Source organism: Ambystoma mexicanum, chromosome 4q, assembly GCF_040938575.1.
Source record: "Ambystoma mexicanum isolate Mex_15411 chromosome 4q, UKY_AmexF1_1, whole genome shotgun sequence".
Lineage (NCBI taxonomy): Eukaryota > Metazoa > Chordata > Amphibia > Caudata > Ambystomatidae > Ambystoma > Ambystoma mexicanum.
This window is the reverse complement of record NC_090928.1, coordinates 498,604,004-498,624,342: the sequence shown is the minus strand read 5'-3', so window position 1 is coordinate 498,624,342 and position 20,339 is coordinate 498,604,004.

Below are 20,339 nucleotides of genomic sequence, written 5' to 3'. Positions count from 1 at the left end.
AAAACGCTTTCTGACATAGCTGAAACTGTGGTTGATCCTGACCCCTTGTCGATTCTGTTCGGGGTCTGGAAAACCGATGGAACCAGGCGCCTAGCTAAGTTCCTAAACATAGGCTGTATGATTGCTAAAAAGTGCATACTCCAGAGCTGGAAAAGCCCCGCTCCCCGGCTTTTCAGAAATGGTTGCGCTTACTCACCTGGTCACGCAATTGCGAGGAAGAATACTTGTCCATGCTCCCCGCCCAGTCTCGCCCCAGGAACATTTGGGCTGCATTCAACACTTACCTTAGTATCCGGGACGAGGCCACCCCCGAATCTGGTCTGTCTCCTGCCCCGTCGGGCTCTGATCCCACTGGGTGAGCCCCCACTTTGTTCCTTTGTCTTTGGATTGTTATGCTCCCTCTCAGATACCGCCCGGCTGTCCATGTTGTGATTGCTGTATCCTTTTTGATATGTTGCACCAGGATGTAACTGCTATGTACCTATTGCCTTGTGTGTGCCTTGTGTACTTCTGCCGTTCAAAAATAAAAGTTTAAAAAAAAAAAAAAACAATCCCTCCTTTGGGGATCTGGAGATGGGGGTCTTTAAAATACCCTCCGTCCAACAAGCAGAATGAACAACAGAGGGGACTCTCTGCCCTTGCCCAATCGAACAGTAGTCAACAGGGTTCCAGAGCAATTACCCCTCTGACCCTGCCACCTATGTAAGTCCTCGATATAAGGGTACAAAACTGATCCCGGGATATGTGTACACTCCCCAGCACAAAGGGGGGGGCAAACTAGGTAAGTACTTTCCCTTGAAACTTTCCTCGAAACTTCTAGCCGGAGAGAAATACCACTTCACCTCCCAACCTGAAGTTCTTTTAACAGGTCCCCTCAGAATCTGAACTTCCCCGACAATCCTCCTCCTTCTCCCTGGTTCCAGGACAATATATCCTTGAACCAGGGCAAAGGGAGAATCAGAACTGAAAATTATGGGGGAAATGTCCAATACCCAAGCTACTCTGCTTGAAGGGATAGTTACCCCTTTAGGGAGCAGCAGAGGTATGAGCAGAGATACCCTATATCCCAGAAAATGTTACACAGCTGTAGCGGCATGTCCAACAATTGACTGATGATCTGGGTTGCATGCTGAGGGCACAGTCAAACCCGCAACCAGTCCAGGCTCCCAGGAACACCCAAACACCCGGGTCTGAGGCCAACATATTCCTGAGGATTGGGCCCTGGTTGAAGGAAGCTTACTTTCTCACCAAAACAGAACCCGTGGAAACCTTTTAGCCTGATATTGACTCATCTACCCCCAGGAAAGCTATTACCCAAAGAACAAAGGTTTAGTAGAAGAGGTCAAAGAAAAACTCACTTGGTGCAGTCAAAAGCCAAATAATCCCCTTTGAAAGAGGAGAATACCCAGAGGATTCAGTTAAGGAGACTTTATCTTTCAGTAATGGGCGGATGCAGCCCAAAGAAAAATGGGTCCACATGGACGCTGAGTTCGCCAGGGTAAGTATGGAGACCGATTTAGAGGAAATAATTCCTAGACCCAAAAATGAAAGCCAGATAATGCAATAACTGTAGACGCATCCTCCCCATAAACAGATTCTGAGATCAGTCTTCATGTAAAGGGGAACAGTGAAGAATCTGGGGAGAAAGTGGATGCCCGATCTATTGACATAAAGAAATTCCAAGTCCTCCATAGAGATTCCCAATCTCAGACATGGACAATCGCCCTAGATCATATTGTGTCAGAATTCACTATCAAGAAAATAACCGCTGAGCTGTCAAATAACTCACACTTTCTTTGCACCCTTGAGTAAAGAAAGAGCCGATTTAATGCCCCAGTCAAGGTAGAGGGTCAGTGTGAATTATCAGCTTTGGTGGATACTGGATCCCAAGCCACACTTGGTCCAAAAAAGCATTCGACCAACTGAATATAGGAAGGGGGGAGGTCCATCAGATTCCCCTCATACCTCTTCCTGGACAACTACAAACTTTCGATGGGAATGATATTTCCATTGAAGGGACAGCGGATCTGAAAATATAAATTGTAGAACATTGTATGGCACATCTTGTTTACTGGGGAACAATCTCCTTCGGAGGTTATCACCTTTGATTCACTGTGTGAACAAGGTCCTCTGGACCCACACTAGCCGGTCTACAATACTAAAAATGAGTACAAATATTATTTGAATAGCACTTGCCATTTAAATGAACCACGTCCTGAGAAAGTGGAATTTCACGTCCAGGATAATCAAGCCCCAGACATCATCATTTTATTTATTTTATTGGACATGTGTATGGTGCCTATATACAAGTATTTCCAGGTGCCACAAAACAAGATGGGGGTCAGTGGGGTTGACATAGGAACAAAAGTAAAACAACAAATACAGTTATGTTGGCCTTGTGACAATCCACTGTGCAAGTGCATGTGAAGGTGGTAAGTGCAGGGGGTAGAAGGAGAAGTGCAGGAGTGTGGTGACTACAAGGGTGGGGGTGGGTAAGTGCTAGGCATCACAAGGTGGCAAGTGCCAGGGCAAGAGGGGGGAAGGGAGGCTGAGTGCGGTGGGCAGGGCGGACCAAGTTGTGCTCGCCCAGGAAAGGGAGCCCAAGGGCAAGTGCTGGCAAGGGATGCTGGGGGGCTGGTAGGGTATGGTCTGGCCCCTGTATAACTCTCACGGGACCAGGCCCCAGTCACAGCAGCAGAGCGAGAGTTAGCAAGGGAGGGGAGAGAAGAAAGGTAAAGTGTTTAGACATTTCCAGAACCTAAGAAGATCCTGCACAGGTCTGAGGGGTGAGGAGAGGCCTTGCCAGAGTGATGAACTAGCCAAGGATAGTGATCTACCTCCCACTCTCTGTTTGGAGAAAAATTGGACCTGCAGAAAGTTGGAGTCAGAGGACTGAAGGACTCTGGCCAGGAGATATTTAGGGAGGGAGAACTGGATGTAGAGACATCCCAGGCACCAGACAGCCTTGGGGATGATGCAAAGGGTCTTGAATTTGATCCTTGCAGACACTGGGGGCAAAGTGGAGAGATGTTAGGGCTGGAGAGATGTGGTCCATGGGCCTGAGGCCAAAGATAGGTCTTGCAGTGCTATTCTGGATTAAGTGAAGGGGGGCGAAGGAAGGAAAGAGGCAGATTGAGGAAGAGGCTGTTGCAGTAGTCCAGCCTAGAGAGAACCAGGACTCTGGAGACATGGAGCTTCTGGGGGAAGGTGAGGAAAGTTAGAATGCTCCTGAGGAGGTGAAGCTGTAAATTGGACTTCTTGGCAGGGTCCATGATGTGTGGAGAGAAAGAGAGAGAGGAGTCAAAGATGATCCCAAGGTTTGTTGCCTCACATGTGGTTGAGGGGAGGGGACCCAAAGTTTGTGGGCAGAGAGTGGGGTGAAACAAGGAGCAAGCATCCCAATGAGAAGTATTTCCATCTTACTGGCATTAAGACAAAGATCATTTGCAGAGCACCATGTGTCACGAATCACTGATTCCGCCCCTTCTGGAGAACATGGTCTCTCAAACATAGTAGTATTTCATCCAGTGTACTTCCAACATGGCCGACATTGCGAGGAAACTCACGGTCTAGTCTCCCAGCTATGCCTGCTGCTTCCTTGAAAACAGATACGCCCCCGCGGCTCGGCGTGTCTCAATGCTAGCCGTTCCGAGCCTGATTGTACCGGCAAGTTACAGCTCTGAATTCTGTCCTTATTCACCATCCCAATACCTTTGACTTCCCCGTAGTTAGCCGTTCTTTCCTTCCTGATACTCTGTTCTGATCCACTCCTCGCATTCACTGCCTCGCGGTTCCGTGCGAGTCCCTTGATCCTGGATTAGTTTGCTTCCCTTCCTGGACTTATCTGATTCTTCCGGGGTATCCTCCTGGAACACTGAACGCTCTCAAGCCATCTCCTCTTTCCGCGGCCGGAGCCCGAACTGCATCGACCCGCCTGCATACTGGCGATGGAAGAGACACGCCCCTTTCTGTACAAGGCTATAACAATTAGGAAGAAGACTTCAAAAAGCAAACAGGTGAGCCAAGAGTACGAGTGTGACAGTTTGAGATGCCAACAACCTAACAGTGAAACCAACATGGAGATTGCTATACAGGGCCTCATGAGAGGAATGCAGGAGTTATCGACAGAGGTCCAGAACCTCAAGATTGAAAACGCAGCACCCAAACAACTCGTTTTGTCCAGGGATTCAGCTTTTCAGGAGAGCACTTCAGTAGGAGGTATGGTGGACAAATACGATGGGACCTCTAAAGCATTGCGCTTTTTCCTTGATTCATGCCTGGTGCACTTCACATTTAAACCCTACTATTTTCTACACCCAGGGCTAAAGTGTGCTTTGTAATCTCCCATTTTTCCAGAGATGCTTTAGCCTGGGCAACACCCTGGGTGACTGCAGGTGATCCTCTTCTTGACAATTACGACAGATTCATAGATGCCTTTAAGGCCATGTTTGACCGTCCTGAACAAGTGTATAGTGCCCAAGAGAAAATTCTGGAATTGCAACAAGGAAATCAAGCTATGTTGTCCCATGTAACTTGTTTTAAACAATTGGCTAAAGAAGCTGATTGGAACCCAGGGGCATGCTTTACCTTGTTTCGTCATGGGTTAAATGAAGGGATCAAAGATGATTTAGCAAGAGTGGCCCGTCCAGGTTCCTTCCAGGCCCTTTTAGACTTGCCCTTACAAATTGACTTTCAGATTCAAGAAAGAAAGGCAGAGAAGAGAAAGACACCAACTCCACCACAAAAACCTCTTCGGAATGCCCCAGCCCTAAAGAGCCTGCTTTGTCTAACTCCTTGGGATCTGAACCCATGCAGTTAGGCTCCTTACGGGGCCTCAGGAAAGGACTCGTCGGATCAACACTGGAATCTGTTACGTATTGTGCCTCTGACAAACACCTGGTAAGAAACTGACAAATAGCCCCTCCACGGCTTTCGGGAAATGCCAGCTCATGATCTTGAACGGAGCCCAGCTTCGGGAGACCGGTCCTTGCTCCAACTCTTCTCTTTCCTTGGGTTTTAATCCAAAGAACTCCCTGGTGATGCTACAGGTATTCCTGTCAACCGCCATCAAATAAAACCATTCCGTCCTGGACCTGGTGGATTGTGGTGCCACGGGCATCTTCCTGGACCACGAGTGGGCCTTGAAGCACAAGATCCCGAGAGAATCCAAAGGTATCATCCAGGCGGTAGAACAAATAGATGGGAAACCATTATCATCAGGACCCATAACTCAACGAACCACAGAACCTTTGCTTTCTATACACAATCACCAGGAACTGCTACAATTTGATATAATAAAATCAGCTCAGTACCCAAAGGTTCTGGGCATGCCCTGGCTTCAGAGACATAACCTGTACATCAACTGGGCTGCTGGATCCTTGTTCGTAGGATCGGAATTTTGCCTTTCACATTGTCTATCCCGGGAAAGTTTACAGACCATACACGGAAAACAAGATCCCAGAACAACAACTCATCACTTTTTCCAACATCACTTAGGTACCTGAAGATTACCATCAATTCTCCGATGTGTTTTCAACAGCCATTGTCCAGTCCCTACCTTCTCATCGACAAGAGGACTGTGCTGTCGACACAGAAGAGGGTGCTGTCATTCCCTTTGGAAGAATGTTCATTCTTTCAGAACCTAAGAAAATAGCCTTACGAGAATACTTGGATACCAATCTAATCAACGGGACCATTTGTCCTTCCAAGTCTACTGCTGGGGCCTCTCTATTTTTTGTGTCCAAAAGGGATACCAAGGAGCTCCGACCATGTCTGGACTACTGGGGTCTTAATCAGTGTACCCTCAAGGACCGTTATCCGTTACCACTCATTTCTGACATATTAGAAGCGATACTTGGTGCTGTGATCTTCACCAAGCTAGACCTGCGCGGTGCCCACCATCTGATATGCATAAAAGAGGGCGATGAGTGGAAGACGGCCTTCAGAACACCTTTTGGACACTTTGAATATCTGGTCATGTTATTTGGTCTTGCTAATGCCCCAGCGGTATTCCAGCACTTTATGGATCGAGTCTTCTCAGACATGTTATTCCTTTTTGTTATCGTCTACTTGGATGACATTGATTTATTCAAATGACCCGGTCTTGCATCAGTAACACGGTACCTTGGTCTTACAACATTTACAGGAGAATTAGCTGCTGGCCAAACCCAAGAAGTGCATCTTTCATGTCTCTATAGTGAAGTATCTGGGATTTATACTAAGTCCTCAAGGAGTAGCAATGGATCCAGCCAAGGTTGAATGTATTCTTTCCTGGCCTGCTCCTAACTCAGTTAAACAAGTCCAATCATTCCTGGGACTTGCTCATTTCTATAGGAAATTCATTCCTACATTTTCCTCCATTGCACAACCCATTGTTTCCTTGCTAAAGAAAGACACTCCCTTTCATTGGTCTGCTGTTCAGGAATCCGCCTTCCAAGAGCTAAAACTTAAGTTCATTCACAGACCCATCCTGGCTCAGCCTGACACAATTAAACCCTTCCTGGTAGAAACAGATGCCTAGGAGTATGCGATTGGGGCAGTATTAAAGCATGAATCCAAGGATAATCAAGAATACCCCATTGCTTACTTGTCCCGGACGTTGAATCCCAGTGAGACACACTTTTCGATCCTGGAGAAAGAACTACTCGCCATTCGACAAGCCTTCAAAGAATGGCATAATTTCCTCTTGGGTGCTCAGTTCCCAGTACTGGTACAAACTGACCATCGGAACCTCTAGGTCCTACAATCAATGGAATGTAAGAATAGTCATCAAGCTCGTGGAACCTATAGGTCCTACAATCAATGGAATGTAAGAATAGTCATCAAGTTTGTTGGGCCTTTTTCTTCTCCCAATACCAATTCTGCATTCAGCACGTACCTGGGACATCCAATATAATTGCTGATGCATTATCCAGGCGTCCTGACTATTTACCGGAAGAAACTTGCACCTTTCCCAAGATGTTTCCAGACACGGTATTCATAGCCCAGGCCAACTCATTATTGGACACCATACGGGCTGAGACCCTGACCTTGGACCTCTGGAGCGAACACTCCAAAACCAATCAATGGTCCCTGTTTGCCAAGGACGGTTATCTCTTTAAGGACAAAAGATTGTCTGTTCCTACACAGATGTTAAGAACCAAAATAACAAATGTCTGTCATGGCACATTCCATTCCGGTCATCGAGGTATTAAGGCCACCCTTCAGATCATCCAGAGAAACTTTTGGTGGCTAGGATGATCAGTGATGTAATATCATATATACAAGCATGTGCAGTCTGCAGTCAAAACAAATCAGATAATAGAAAACTAGCTGAATTTCTCCATCAACCTAGTCTGCCGGACCGACCCTGGGAGGTGATAGCCACTGATTTTATCGTGGATCTCCCTCCTTCCAAGGGTTTTACCACTACAATGGTTACCATCAACCTGTTCTCACATGGCCCATTTCACTCCCCTGATCAAGTTACCTTCGGCTCAAGAAATGGCAGGAATATTCCTGAACCATATCTTCCGACTACATGGTCTTCCATCCAAAATCATCTCAGATCGTGGACCCCAATATGTTTCCCGGTTCTGGAAGCAACTATGCCAGCTATTGGGTATTCAACATGCATTCTCTTCGGGATACCATCCTCAGATCAATGGAATTACTGAACGGGTGAACCAAACCCTTGAGCAGTAATTAAGATGTTTTGCATCTAAAGTCCAGGATGACTGGTCAGTGTTGATTCCAGTAGCCGAATTCACTTACAACAATTCCGACCACTCTGCAATCAAGACAAGCCCCTTTTTTTGTAATCAAGGATTCCATCATTCTGTTCTGCCTACACTCCTGCCTCATTCCACCCTAGTTCCTTCAGTTAATTACTGGATAACTCAATTAGTCACTATACATAAGGATGTAAAGAGACATTTAGAGGAGGCCAGGATAGACGTTAAGAAAAATGCAGATGGCAAAAGGAGACCTGGCCCTATCTACACCATCGGTGACAAAGTCTGGCTTTCTTCTCGACTTTTAACCAGACATCTAAGGCCAAACAAACTAGCCTCTCACTTCTATGGCCCATTCACAGTGAAGGAAACCATCAATCCTGTGGCCTTTCAACTCCAATTACCAGAATCCTGGAAGAGAATCCATCCTGTTTTCCATATCTCCTTACTCAAACCCTATCTCCAGTCAACAAGGACAGCTCCTCGACCTTCCCCTGTTCTCATCAATGATCAGATTGATTTCGAGGTCTCCAGGATATGTGACTCAAGATATAGGAGAGGTCCACTTCAATACTTGGTGGAATGGAAATGTTATTCACCCAGTGAACGAACATGGGAACCTGTGTCCAACATGAACGCCCCCCCGTCTGATGCGCATGTTCCATCTAACTCACCCAGGCAAACCCGGGGATCAAAGTTTAGGAGGGGGCATGCTGTCATTAATCACTGATTCCGCCCTTTCTGGACAACATAATCTCTCAAACACTGTAGTATTGCATCTAGTGTACTTCCAACTTGGCCGATGCTGTGGGGAAACTCACGGTCTAGTCTCCCAGCTATGCCTGCTGCTTCCTTGAAAACAGACATGCCCCGTGGCTCAGCACGTCTCAACGCTAGCCATTCCGAGCCTGATTGTACCGGCAAGTTATAGCTCCGAATTCTGTCCTTATTCACCATCCCAATCCCATCGGCTTCCCCGCGGTTAGCAGTTCTTTCCTTCCTGGTACTCTGTTCTGATCTGCTCCTCGCATTCACCACCTTGCGGTTCCATTCAAGTCCCTTGATCATTCCTGGATTAGTTTGCATCCCTTCCTGGACTTACCTGGTTCTTCCGAGGTATCCCCCTGGAACACTGAACGCTCTCAAGCCATCTCCTCCTTCCGCGGCCGGAGCCCGAACTGCATTGACTTGCCTGCATACTCGCGACGGAAGAGACACGTCCCTTTCTGTACAAGGCTCGAACAATTGGGAAGAAGGAGAGTCCTTCGAACGCCAGAAGGAAGACTTCAGAAAGCAAACAGGGGTGCCAAGAGTACAAGTGTGACACCATGTATGAAAAGCAGTCAGGCAGTCAGGTATAGGGGAGGAGGCAGAGACGGTAGAGGAAGGAAGCTTGAAAGAGAGCTGCGTGTCATCTGTATAACACTGGAAGTGAGGGGAGAAGGTGAAGATAAGGTGGGCCAGAGGGACCAGCTAGATGTTGAAGAGCCATGGTGATAGTAGAGAGCCCTGAAGGACACCACGGGTGCAGAGTAACGTGGGGGGGAATAAAGGACCCATTTGCACTTGGAATGATGTGTTTCAAAGGAGAACAAACTGGGATGTAAACCCTTCTAAATTCTTGAAAATCAACCTTCCTCCCAGTTTTAAGTGGTGCTCCACACTGGAAGGAAATACTTCTAAGCAAATCAGAATCCTGAGGAAACCCAGAGTCCCATGAAAGAGGATGATGATAAAACAGGTCAATGTCTGACCAATATTCAGAGAAAGGGTGAACAGGTGTTTTTTTACCTCATACAGATAAAATAGGGGGAGGAGCCAGTGCTCACCAGAGCATGCCTGAAAAATAGAAAAATCTTCATCAGCAAAGGATTATTCAGAAACTGCCCTTAAGATCAGAACATTCACAACTTTAGAAGTAGGTCTGGAAGCACCAAATTCCAACCATCTCCTCCCTAGCAGGTGTATGCTAAAAGATTCCAATGGCGATGAAACTATACAACACAATTGCTGGGTTGTTAAAGATGGCCCTTCAGATTTTTATCTGTGTAGTGACATTCTCAATTGATTCCCAATTAGTTTATATTTGATTAACAACAAAGCATGGTCACGACCTGTGGGTAACCCCATGGGCATTGAGAACACTGAAAAAGCATTTCATCCAGCTCATTTTCTGCCTCATCTGGTTGAAGTTCAGGTGCGAGAAGAGGTTACCATCCCAGGACAGGTGCGACAATTCATTTTCCCCTCAAAATTAAGCGAGGCCAGAACCTTCAATATCAGGAAAGCTGTAGACATTTGAATTCTCATCTCCAACAACAAGGTTTGTATTTACATCCAAAACCTCTAGTGAATCTAGAACATGCCACCATTCTAAAATTGGTTGTTAACAGCCACCCTCAGAGTATCACTTTAGGCGCAGACAACTTGTCGGTTGATGCCCAATAAAATTCCATTGATTTAGGTAGCAAAATTATCGGGCTGATTCCTCGCTATTGTTTCAACACCAGTAATCGTATTCTTGCAGAAAAGATTTTTACCTGTCAGGAGGGTAATTTCTTGGTGTACTATTCATGCCCTTATGAGGTCGAAGGAGTTAGTATTTAGAGTTAATAATAACTACCTGAAATCCATGGAACCTCCTGTCCAGGTTATACCATAAAACGAGATCTCTCCACCCAAATGGAGGGTACTGCTGAAATTGACAATCACAAGGTCTTTCCAGTTTTCAGGCAGATGGTCAAGGAATTAATCAATCTTGCTGATACCTGAGAGACCAAGGAGCAAAGACAGATGCTGAAACAGGGTGTCTTGGACTTCCCGGAATTCTTTTCAGTAGACTCATGTAACCGTGGATGTACATCTATTGATTCAACCACCATACTAATGGACCGGGGGATGGCTCCAGTATTTGTTAAACAATACCTGTTACCTCTTGTGTCCATGGAATCACTCACAGAGATCATAAATTATTTCAAATTCTGTGGCATAATTTGCCTGATCCACAGTACCGTTAACATCCCGGTACTGGGAGTACCTAAACCCAATGGCCAATGGAGACTATGTGCCAACCTAGGAGAGTTGAACAAGCGGTTACACATGTCAAGATGGTTATTTCCCTACATCGATCAAGGGCTGCACAGATCCAATGGTCATAAGTGTATAAAACCATTGATTTGACTAACGGTTACTGGACTGTACCTGTGAGTAGGGAAGACCAATGCACGCTTGTCTTTACCTTTGGGTGCAGCAATATGTGTGGACCTGAACACCCTTTGTATATATAAACTACAGAAATTAGTTAAATATCTTCCTGCATAAGGCCATGCCCGATTTGGAGGAAAGGGGAAACCTGACCTATGTAGATGATGTATTGATAAAGAGCTCAACTGTGGAAGAGCATATTGTAGAGATTCACTTTTTTCTGGCCCAGCTGAAGGAAGTCAGAGAAAAACTGCCCTTTCAGGAGGCACAGTTGTGTAAGACTTGCATGACCTTCTTAGGGAACAAAATCACCTCTGAGGGTCTCAACCCACATGTGAAGAAAGTGGAAGCCTTATTGAAACTAAAAGACCCTACTACTCTGCGAGATTTGAGAAGCCTTCTTGGACTTGCTAAGTATAGTATAAAGTTCACTGAAGACTACACAGAGGTCACCCGACCCTTGGTCTGTGAAAACAAAATCAAAATATCGAGGCTGAGTACCCCAAAAGGAAATACACCGAACACGGGTTACGAAGGAACATACAAAGTACTTTATTTTATACTGAATCCAGTTACCAAGAACAGAGCAAAATCAGATAGCTATCGGCCCTCAGTGCAACACAGCAAACTCCAGCATGGTTCAGTGTGTTCAGTGAGAGACGCTGTACATTAGAATGCATTGGTCTTTTATACTCTTTGTGAGCACGATGTCCAGCCCTACTTTGGGTTAATATTCCACTAATACATCACCGATCTAGGGTTCATGCTGAGTTTCACACATTCACATGTAACAGGTTTGCTTTTAATACATATATCAACAAGCTTATACGGCAACTGTGTATTCAGGGATTTCCCATGCAGGTCTTCTCAAACATTAATACAATGTAGTTAAACAAGTGTTCTACGTTCAGTATTTGAATACATTGTTCTTAACATATGCTCATGGATTAGTTTCATTGCATGAGTAATCCTTTACACACAGGTCAATGAAGGACAAGGTCTCAGTTCTCGACCTCAACAAGTGGCCTGCAGGCAAGTTACATATTAGCTACATACAGAGATCAAGACAGCCATGTTGTATTTTGAAATTACATCGTCCACCATTTTAACTCACAGGGTAACTTTACAAAGCGAACCTAAAATGGCGCATTGACCTAAAATGGCGGCTTACATTGATTTTAAGGTCAGGACCTTGCAACAAGGATTTCTTCGCAAGCGACTTACAAGCAGCTTGGCGTAGGCCAATATACATATTTCATTGCAATAGGAGGCACGACATAATTTCTCATTTGACAAACCCTCCTTTTGGCCTATGCCAAGTGCTAAAACTACTTTGGATTTCCTTGCAAATAACTCCATGCATCATTGTCCATGCACTCTGAATCGCTGTCGGAAATATCTATTGCCATTAGGTCATTGGCTAAAATTTCTTTCAACACATATACTTTGGAGGTTTTATCTGGGGCATGCACGTTATGTCCTATCGTACCTATCGCTTGTGCGCAACATCCCCCTAGCATCGAACATATACTAGGTAGACACTGAATACAGCAACAAAAAACCAACAGGATTCCCAAAATAATCAGCAAGTCCGAAAGTACTTTCCAACTCCAAGATCGCAAGAAGTCCCAGAACCAAGCGCTAAGATCCCAGTTTCCCTTGGGAACATGCACTTCTGAACTAAGGACATGCAGATTCTGTATTGCCTTGAAGATGGTTGGGGAGGAATCTGGCACAAAAACACAGCAAACGGACCCCACTAATTTACACACTCCACCACGTTCAGCCAGAATGACATCTAATGCCATCCGGTTTTGAAGTGCTACTAGTCTTATCACCTTCTGTTCTAATGTCATATTATAGAGTATGTCCGTGGTCCGGTTGATGGTTCTCTCCAGTACTCTCGCTAGTCTTCTGATATCCTCGGAATTCGCTATTTGCCCCCAAAATGGCACTACTGATTTTGCTATATCTCCCAAGATTTGTGCTGGGGTGTCACCATTCTCGTCCCGACGTGGACGAGCCTTTGAAACTTTTTTTGTACTAGCTATAAACACCCCAGGTAACAGGATCCCTAAATAACAGGTTCCCTGCCAATCCCTGGGCAGCCATGGGAATGCTACATTACCGCAGACGAAGTAGACAGGTTCGCCTACATACAAAGGTCTGTTTTCACCAGTCAAATTTGCAACGTTGGCACAACCTAGAAAATCTCCCATTGACTGAGTTTCATTCCTCTGTATGCAAAAAGAAACTGAATCGGGGCTATGATTTACAGTGTAAAAAGGAGGCATGGCATCCTTATTGCCTATCGGAGCCATCTTGAAGGAAATTGAAGATTGAAAGGGACGAGACAGTCTATCAAAAAGCCTAATAGAGGCAACGTTAGGTTTACTACTGTTTGCGAAAAGCGAGCATCCCAGGGGAGTCAAAGCACATTTCTCAAAACTATTCAAATTGGTGCCATCAATGTTCCCTGAGATGCTATCATTCCAACGGCCAAAGAACAGTGCTCTAAGAGAAGCATAACAAGCAGTTGTCAAAGGTAAAGGATGAACATACCAACCTAGCCCCTTATCCCCGTGTTGTGGTAAATGTGAGCAGACCCAACAGTTAGACTTATTAAAAATGGCATGCGTAGCATTTATGATAAGTAGCAGAGTATTATTGTGGTACCTTTGTCTATGCTTAGAGTCCCTAGGGGACAGAGTATGCAAATGTACGAAGGAGTAGGAACAGCAGGTACATTTTCAGTGGGCAACAAGGATACTAAAGAATGTATTTCCTCAAGGCACCATAATCCTAAAACAGTGATTATTAAAAACCCAAATATCATTATAAAAACACAGCAATACGTTTTCGAGGCCCAGGCATATTGTCCATTGTCCCGGTTGGTCACCCCCTCATTTACAAGTCCCATACGAGCGGTAGCGGTTGCAGGCATTGTTGTCTTCAAACGGAAACCCCCAATGTTCGTTGCTGGTGACTTCCTGGTCACGCAACTTCTTAGTCCTTCAACAACCCTAGCCAACAGAATCCCCTTTCTCAAATTTGGGTAAAAACAAGCCCTCGATGATCCTTTTCTTCTTCGAATGCACAGTTGAACCGTAAGTCTATCAGATGCACAGCAAAACCATGCCGTAAGTCTATTTTCTTGGACGCAGATTGTACCTTGCTTTTCCCGGTACTGATTGATCCGGAAACAATGTGTCATCACTTCCCGTTGCAAGCAACGTATCAGAGACAAGTGAAGATGCTGAATTTGAAACAGCAGTTTCCGGATGCAAAACTTTTGGAGAGTGTGGAGACGAAATGGCTGTTTCCCCAAGCCTCACGGGCTCAGAAAGATTCTCTGACACACTCTCGGCGCTATTTACTGCTTTGGGATCGTTGGTTGCAGCATTAGCAAGGGGTTCTGTTTCTTCTGCAACGTGTGGCACTGGGTGAGGAAGTTTCTTGACGTGTGACGCGTGGATCCAATTCTTTCTTCCAGAAACACGGACTGCTGTTTGGGTGACCAACAGGACCTGGAACAGCCGACGCCAGCGAGGTGCAAGGCAGGAAGAGCTCTCAAATGCCTTGATGAGCACCCAAATTCCAGGCCGTATACTGTGGCCCGGGCCCTCGTATTGCACAGGTAAAGCCTCTCGTACCTGGTGATAAATCAAATACAGGTTTTTAGTCAACTGGCTACAATAATCTGAAAGAAATACATTTTCAACGTTTCTCAACGAATTGCATTTAGGAAGGTTCCAGATATTGGCAGGTCTCCCGATTACCACCTCAAATGGAGAGAGCCCAGTCTTAGTTTGAGGGGTTGTACGCATGGATAATAACACGATCGTTAAGGCATCCGGCCATTTTTATTTAGTTCCGGCACACGTTTTAGCGAGCTTGTTCTTGATGATACCGTTGTGTCTTTCTACTAGTCCGGCGCTCTGAGCATGTCTGGCCGAATGGAACCATTTGTCGATCTGTAATGCCGCACATATCTGCAGAATTACAGCAGCGACAAAATGTGGACCATTGTCCGACCAGATAACTCTTGGTAGCCCGAACCCGGGGAAGTACTCCTTTAACATGGTTTTCGCAGTAGTCATGGCTGTAGCATCTTTAACAGGGAAAGCCTCAACCCATTTACTAAAAGCACAGATGACCACCAGCACATATTTTTTATTGTCACATCGTTCCATTTCAATAAAGTCAAAGTGGATAGCTTCAAAGGGGACAGAGGGTGGCCCAAAACTTCCCCTTGGAGTTGCTGTCCCCTTTCCCACATTGTGTTGTAGGCAAATCATACAATCCTGGACGTAGCACTGGGCAATTTTTGAAATGTTGTCATTTGCCCAAACCTTTTCTAACATCTTTGTCATTTTCTGGGCTAATACATGCGTGTACCATGGGCCATGTTGACCATCATCATTATATACACGTCAGGGAGTAGCCATTTCCCTTCTACTATCTCCACCCAACACCCGTCATCATCAAGTTTCCCCAAGCCTTCAGCCCACCTCTTGGATTCTTTTAAAGTGGCATCAGCTTGAATATCCCATACAGACCCAACACCCTCATCCATTGCATAAGCATTAACAGTCTCCCTTGAAACATACATCTCCGTAAAGGGATCGGTAGCAGTTTGTCTAGCTATCTGATCAGCGAAAGCATTCCCTTTCCCTATGTCATCTGTAATCTTTCGATGTGCTGCACATTTCATAACTGCTAACTGAACAGGGAGCACAAGCGCTGAGAGTATTTGTACTATTAGGGAGACATGTTGGATTTTAGTGCCATGTGAATTTAGGAACCCTCTCTCTGACCAAAGTCTCCCAAAGTTGTGAACCATCCCAAAGGCCTACTGACTATCAGTATATATGTTACTGCAAGCCCTTTGGAAAGTTCACAAGCTCGGATCAATGCTTTAATCTCTGCGGCCTGCGCAGAGTTATGCGTGATGCTCTTGGTTTCCACGACCGTGCTTAATTTGGTGATTGCATAAGCAGCTGTGGATGTACCATCCGAAAGTTTGAAGCAGGAGCCATCACAGAACAGCTCTCCTTGCGGATTATCCAAAGGAGTGTCTTTCAAATCAATTCTACCCTTTGTTTCTTGTTCGGTAGTATATAAACAATCATGTGACTCTTCATCGCCGCAAGTAGTATCGTGCGGGAAAGGTAGGAGTTCAGCCGGATTAAGAACATAACACCTCTTAATTTGAATGTGAGGAGCAAACAAGATCAATTCATATCTTGTCAACCGTGCAGAAGTGAGGTGTTGCGTTTGGGTTCGGTTCAGTAGAACATCTACAGAGTGAGGCACCATCAGGGTTAGATCATGGCCTAGGACCATTCCCTCACTCTGTTTTACAGACGCAGCAGCGACATCTCGCAAACATCTTGGCAAAGTGCATGCTACAGGATCAAGGGCGGAAGAAAAGTAACCGCACGGCCTATTCTTCCCTCCATGTTCCTGCGTTAATACAGCCAAAGCACATCCATCACATTCATGCACAAACAACACAAAGGCCTTTTCATAGTTTGGTGTTTCCGGGGATAACCGGAAAGTGCCTGATATGTGACCCCCGTTAAAATTGAAAAATTCTCTGGGTTTATATTTCATAGTGCTGGGAGCGGGATTCGAAACCATGGTGTCTTGTTTCCAAGACACACACGTTGCCAGTGAGCTATCCTAGTAGCTCTGTTAAAGCATTGTCTATTGGAACTGACATTGCTACTTACGCTGCAATGATCATTTTTTATTATCCCATATTGCCACCTTGTGGCCAAATGCCGATTTGACTGCCTGGTCATAAGGACCTCACATTGCAAACTTTGGGCTTGTTTTTGAAGCAAGTCCCGTGTTTTTTTCATAGGTCGCTTGTCGAGGGTTTTGTCCGCTTATCGTGTGTTTTAGTCACTTATTGTTGTGCTTATTTCTTCGTAAGCACAACAATAAGAACACTTCAGTTCTCCCTGCACCTAAGATCAGCCCCTCCCATTACAATGTCAGCACCAAACTGCTAATGATGGGCCATTAGTCACTGAATGGTTTTGTGCTGTTATTGTAATAGTAGGGGAGGTGCGCCGGTGCATGGGGAGTGGGCCTGCATTCTAGGCAGCTTTACCTCTCTGCAGGTGTGCAACTATCATCAGTTAACACTCTGTGACTCATTCATACCAGCACCAGTTTGCCCGCATAAAAAGCGCTTAAAAACACCCCAGTGTCACTAACAGAGCAGAGAGCACTGACAGCTGCCACTTGCCACTCGTCTGCAGTCTCCAGTGAGCCTGAGCCAGCTTCTTCTTTGTTTTGCTCCTGCCCGGCATCACCGTCAGTCCCCAGAGGATCCAGCCTGCAGCCTGCCCGGGAGTCGCGACCCGCCCCCCTCCCCCCCATTCAGTATCTTCAGTAAGGTAAGTGAGTCATGTGTGTTCCGCTTTTTACCACTTTGTGCCCCGAGCTCCCCAGCCCCCTTCCATGCGTTTTAATGGCAAAAGTGCCCCCTAGGCCCCATGTGCCCCGAGCTCCCCAGCCCCCTTCCATGCGTTTTTCCTCCAAAAGTGCCCCCAGGCCCCCGTGTGCCCCGAGCTCCCCAGCCCCCTTCCATGCGTTTTAATGGCAAAAGTGCCCCCCAGGCCCCCGTGTGCCCCGAGCTCCCAACCCCCCTTCCATGCATTTTTTCCTCCAAAGTGCCCCCAGGCCCCCGTTTGCCCCGAGCTCCCCAGCCCCCTTCCATGCGTTTTAATGGCAAAAGTGCCCCCTAGGCCCCCGTGTGCCCCAAGCTCCCCAGGCCCCTTCCAATGCGTTTTAATGGCAAAAGTGCCCCCCAGACCCCTGTGTGCCCCGAGCTCCCCAGCCCCGCTTTCAGATCGGGGGTGAGGGGGGCACACCATGACCTATGCAAGCTGCGTGTAGCAGGCGAGGGTCGTCACCTGGAAAACTGCGGCAGGTTATCTAAATACTCTTAATATAGCGCCCTTTCTGCCATTTACCTGGCCTCTTGGCACTTTGGACCCTTTGAGAACAAACAAAAAAAAGGATGGGGATGCGGATGGGTTAGTGAGAGCAGACCAAATGTTTGCGATTTGATTGGCTGGGCGGTATCATAACAAAACATCCAATCACATTTCTGCAATTCCCAGAACATGTTTTTTTTACTCGCATTTTTGCGAAAATATAGATTTTGAGGGAGCCGGGTGTGGATTGGGATCGTCATTTTCGATGTTGCGAGGTAAGGCAGGCAAGGAGTTGCCACTGCCGGCTCATGACTGCACATCGTGTGTTCAAGTTTTCACTGAGTGATGGCGAGAGCCAGGTCCCTGCATGCGAGTTAGTGCAGGTGGTCTTTTGAGCTGTTAGGAGTTGGGGTATTTATTGGGGGCGGGGGTGCAGCTGGGGAGCGAGTGCTTGGTTTGTGTGTTGCATGGAAAGTGTCTGGCAGGTGATGCCGGTTGTGTAGAGTTGCATGTGTGTCGGTTAGATGAACAAGTTGAGAAGTACAGTTCAGCCACTGAATAAAGTTGTTTAACTTTCATAATAAGGCATAGGTCACTGAAAGGTCACCAGGCAACACATTTGGGCCAATGGTCCTTTCCAGACAAAACAGCAACACATCATAGCATAGCATGACATAGCAGATAACAGCACTGCATCTCCTACTCACAGCCTCTTGGCACTGACAGCTGACAGGTGGTCATGTGTCGGTAGTGGGTCTTCATACAGGGCAGGACCAGTTAAGGGGGTGTATTGTGAGGGCTCAGAAATGTGAGGCAGACAACTTTTGCATGATTGCTCAAACTGCGCCATTTTATTAAGTTTTAAATTAGAACAAACACCTCACTTGCCCAGCCCTGACGAGGACTGCCCTGCCAATCCAAAACTAACAAGGGATACCTGGTCCTCACACTTACCCAAAATATACAAAGATAACATATGGCAGTTCACAACTACGTCAGCAAGTGTATTTCTAATATCTTCACAGGCTCTTGGTGGGACCCCCTTCCCCAGGTTTCAAGTTAGTTTTAGTCCCAATGTTCAAAGAAAAAATAAATAAATAAGAAATCCGGGTTCACAAAGTTTCAGGTCAGTCCTTGGCTCCTTCACTGTGTCAAAAGAAAATTCTGTAAAGCAACGCTCAGCCAATAGAAACGTTTCTCCTCCTCCTCCTTGCACAATGATTTGCCACTGTGGTAAATAGCATCAGGGATGCTGCACGTCAAGATGCTTTCCACCATTTATAAAAGGTTAAGGAAGAAGTACAGTTCCTGGTCAGATTTAATGAAACACAATTTCCGGCAAGGTAAAAGAACCACAGCTTTTGACAGCACTTCTTAAGCTATGGTTTTTCCCTTGCAGCAAACAAAACTGGATTTGAGAAGGTTGGCACCATCAATCAATCAGAATAGTAGTCACTGGACCGAAGAAGCCGAACAGTAGCCACCTGATTTCACCAAAGGTACGTTTACACACAAGTTTGACCAGCTATGTTCATTTGACCAAGCACTTGCTGTTGTGTTGTGATATCCTTCGCTGTTATCTACATTACTGCATGGCAGCTCTTCTCTAGCCATAAAAGACAGCAGCCAAATAGGGAACATTAGTGGTGTCACGTGTCATCACTATGCGACATTATGTAGGTAGCTGAGGTCTTTTTAATTCATTGTATTTCATTATTTATAGAAATCACAGGGAAAGCAATACACTTTTGGTACAAAAACACCTGCAAAAATTAAGAGCGCAGGGCATGGGGTGAGAGAATGTGACTTGAAGACCACATGCTGCAGGGGAAGGTCCTGAGACTGAATCAGAAGGACACAGTTAATGTCATGCTTCTACTATATGTAAGAAGTCTCCTCTTTTAATTGTTCCAATAGGCTTCTCTGACATCGAGCAATGCCCCGCAAAAGCAAGACCGCTGAGGATTACGCCCGGGAACACAAAGATTTTACAGTAGAGGAAAACAACGGAAAACAATTGTTAATTTTCAAGGCTTGCAGAGGAACTATTGTATTAGTCAAAGGAAGGACTTCAAGCCGAATCGCTGAGCACGTTTCTTCAAAGACCCACTTAAGGTTGAAAGATCCGCCAAAATTTGAGAGTGGTCTGTGCCAAATGTCCCTTACAGAGACACTGACGCGTTTTAAAAGAAAACGCGATGAGGAAAAAGATGTGGCACATGAATTTGTGCGTGCCTTAGTGGAGGCAGGAACCAGCTTGCACCAGGCAGATGGCCCGATTGGTAATCTTTTCCGCAGACGGGCCCCAGCAGCCACAACATTACCCCGATCCACTCAAATGTATGAGAAATATCTACCAGAGGTTTTTATGACAGACATTGGCCACATCAGAGAGTTAGTCCAAGGCGACGTAAACATTTCAATCACTGTCGATGAAACGGCCGAGATGCATGGTGATCCAGCAGTGGCA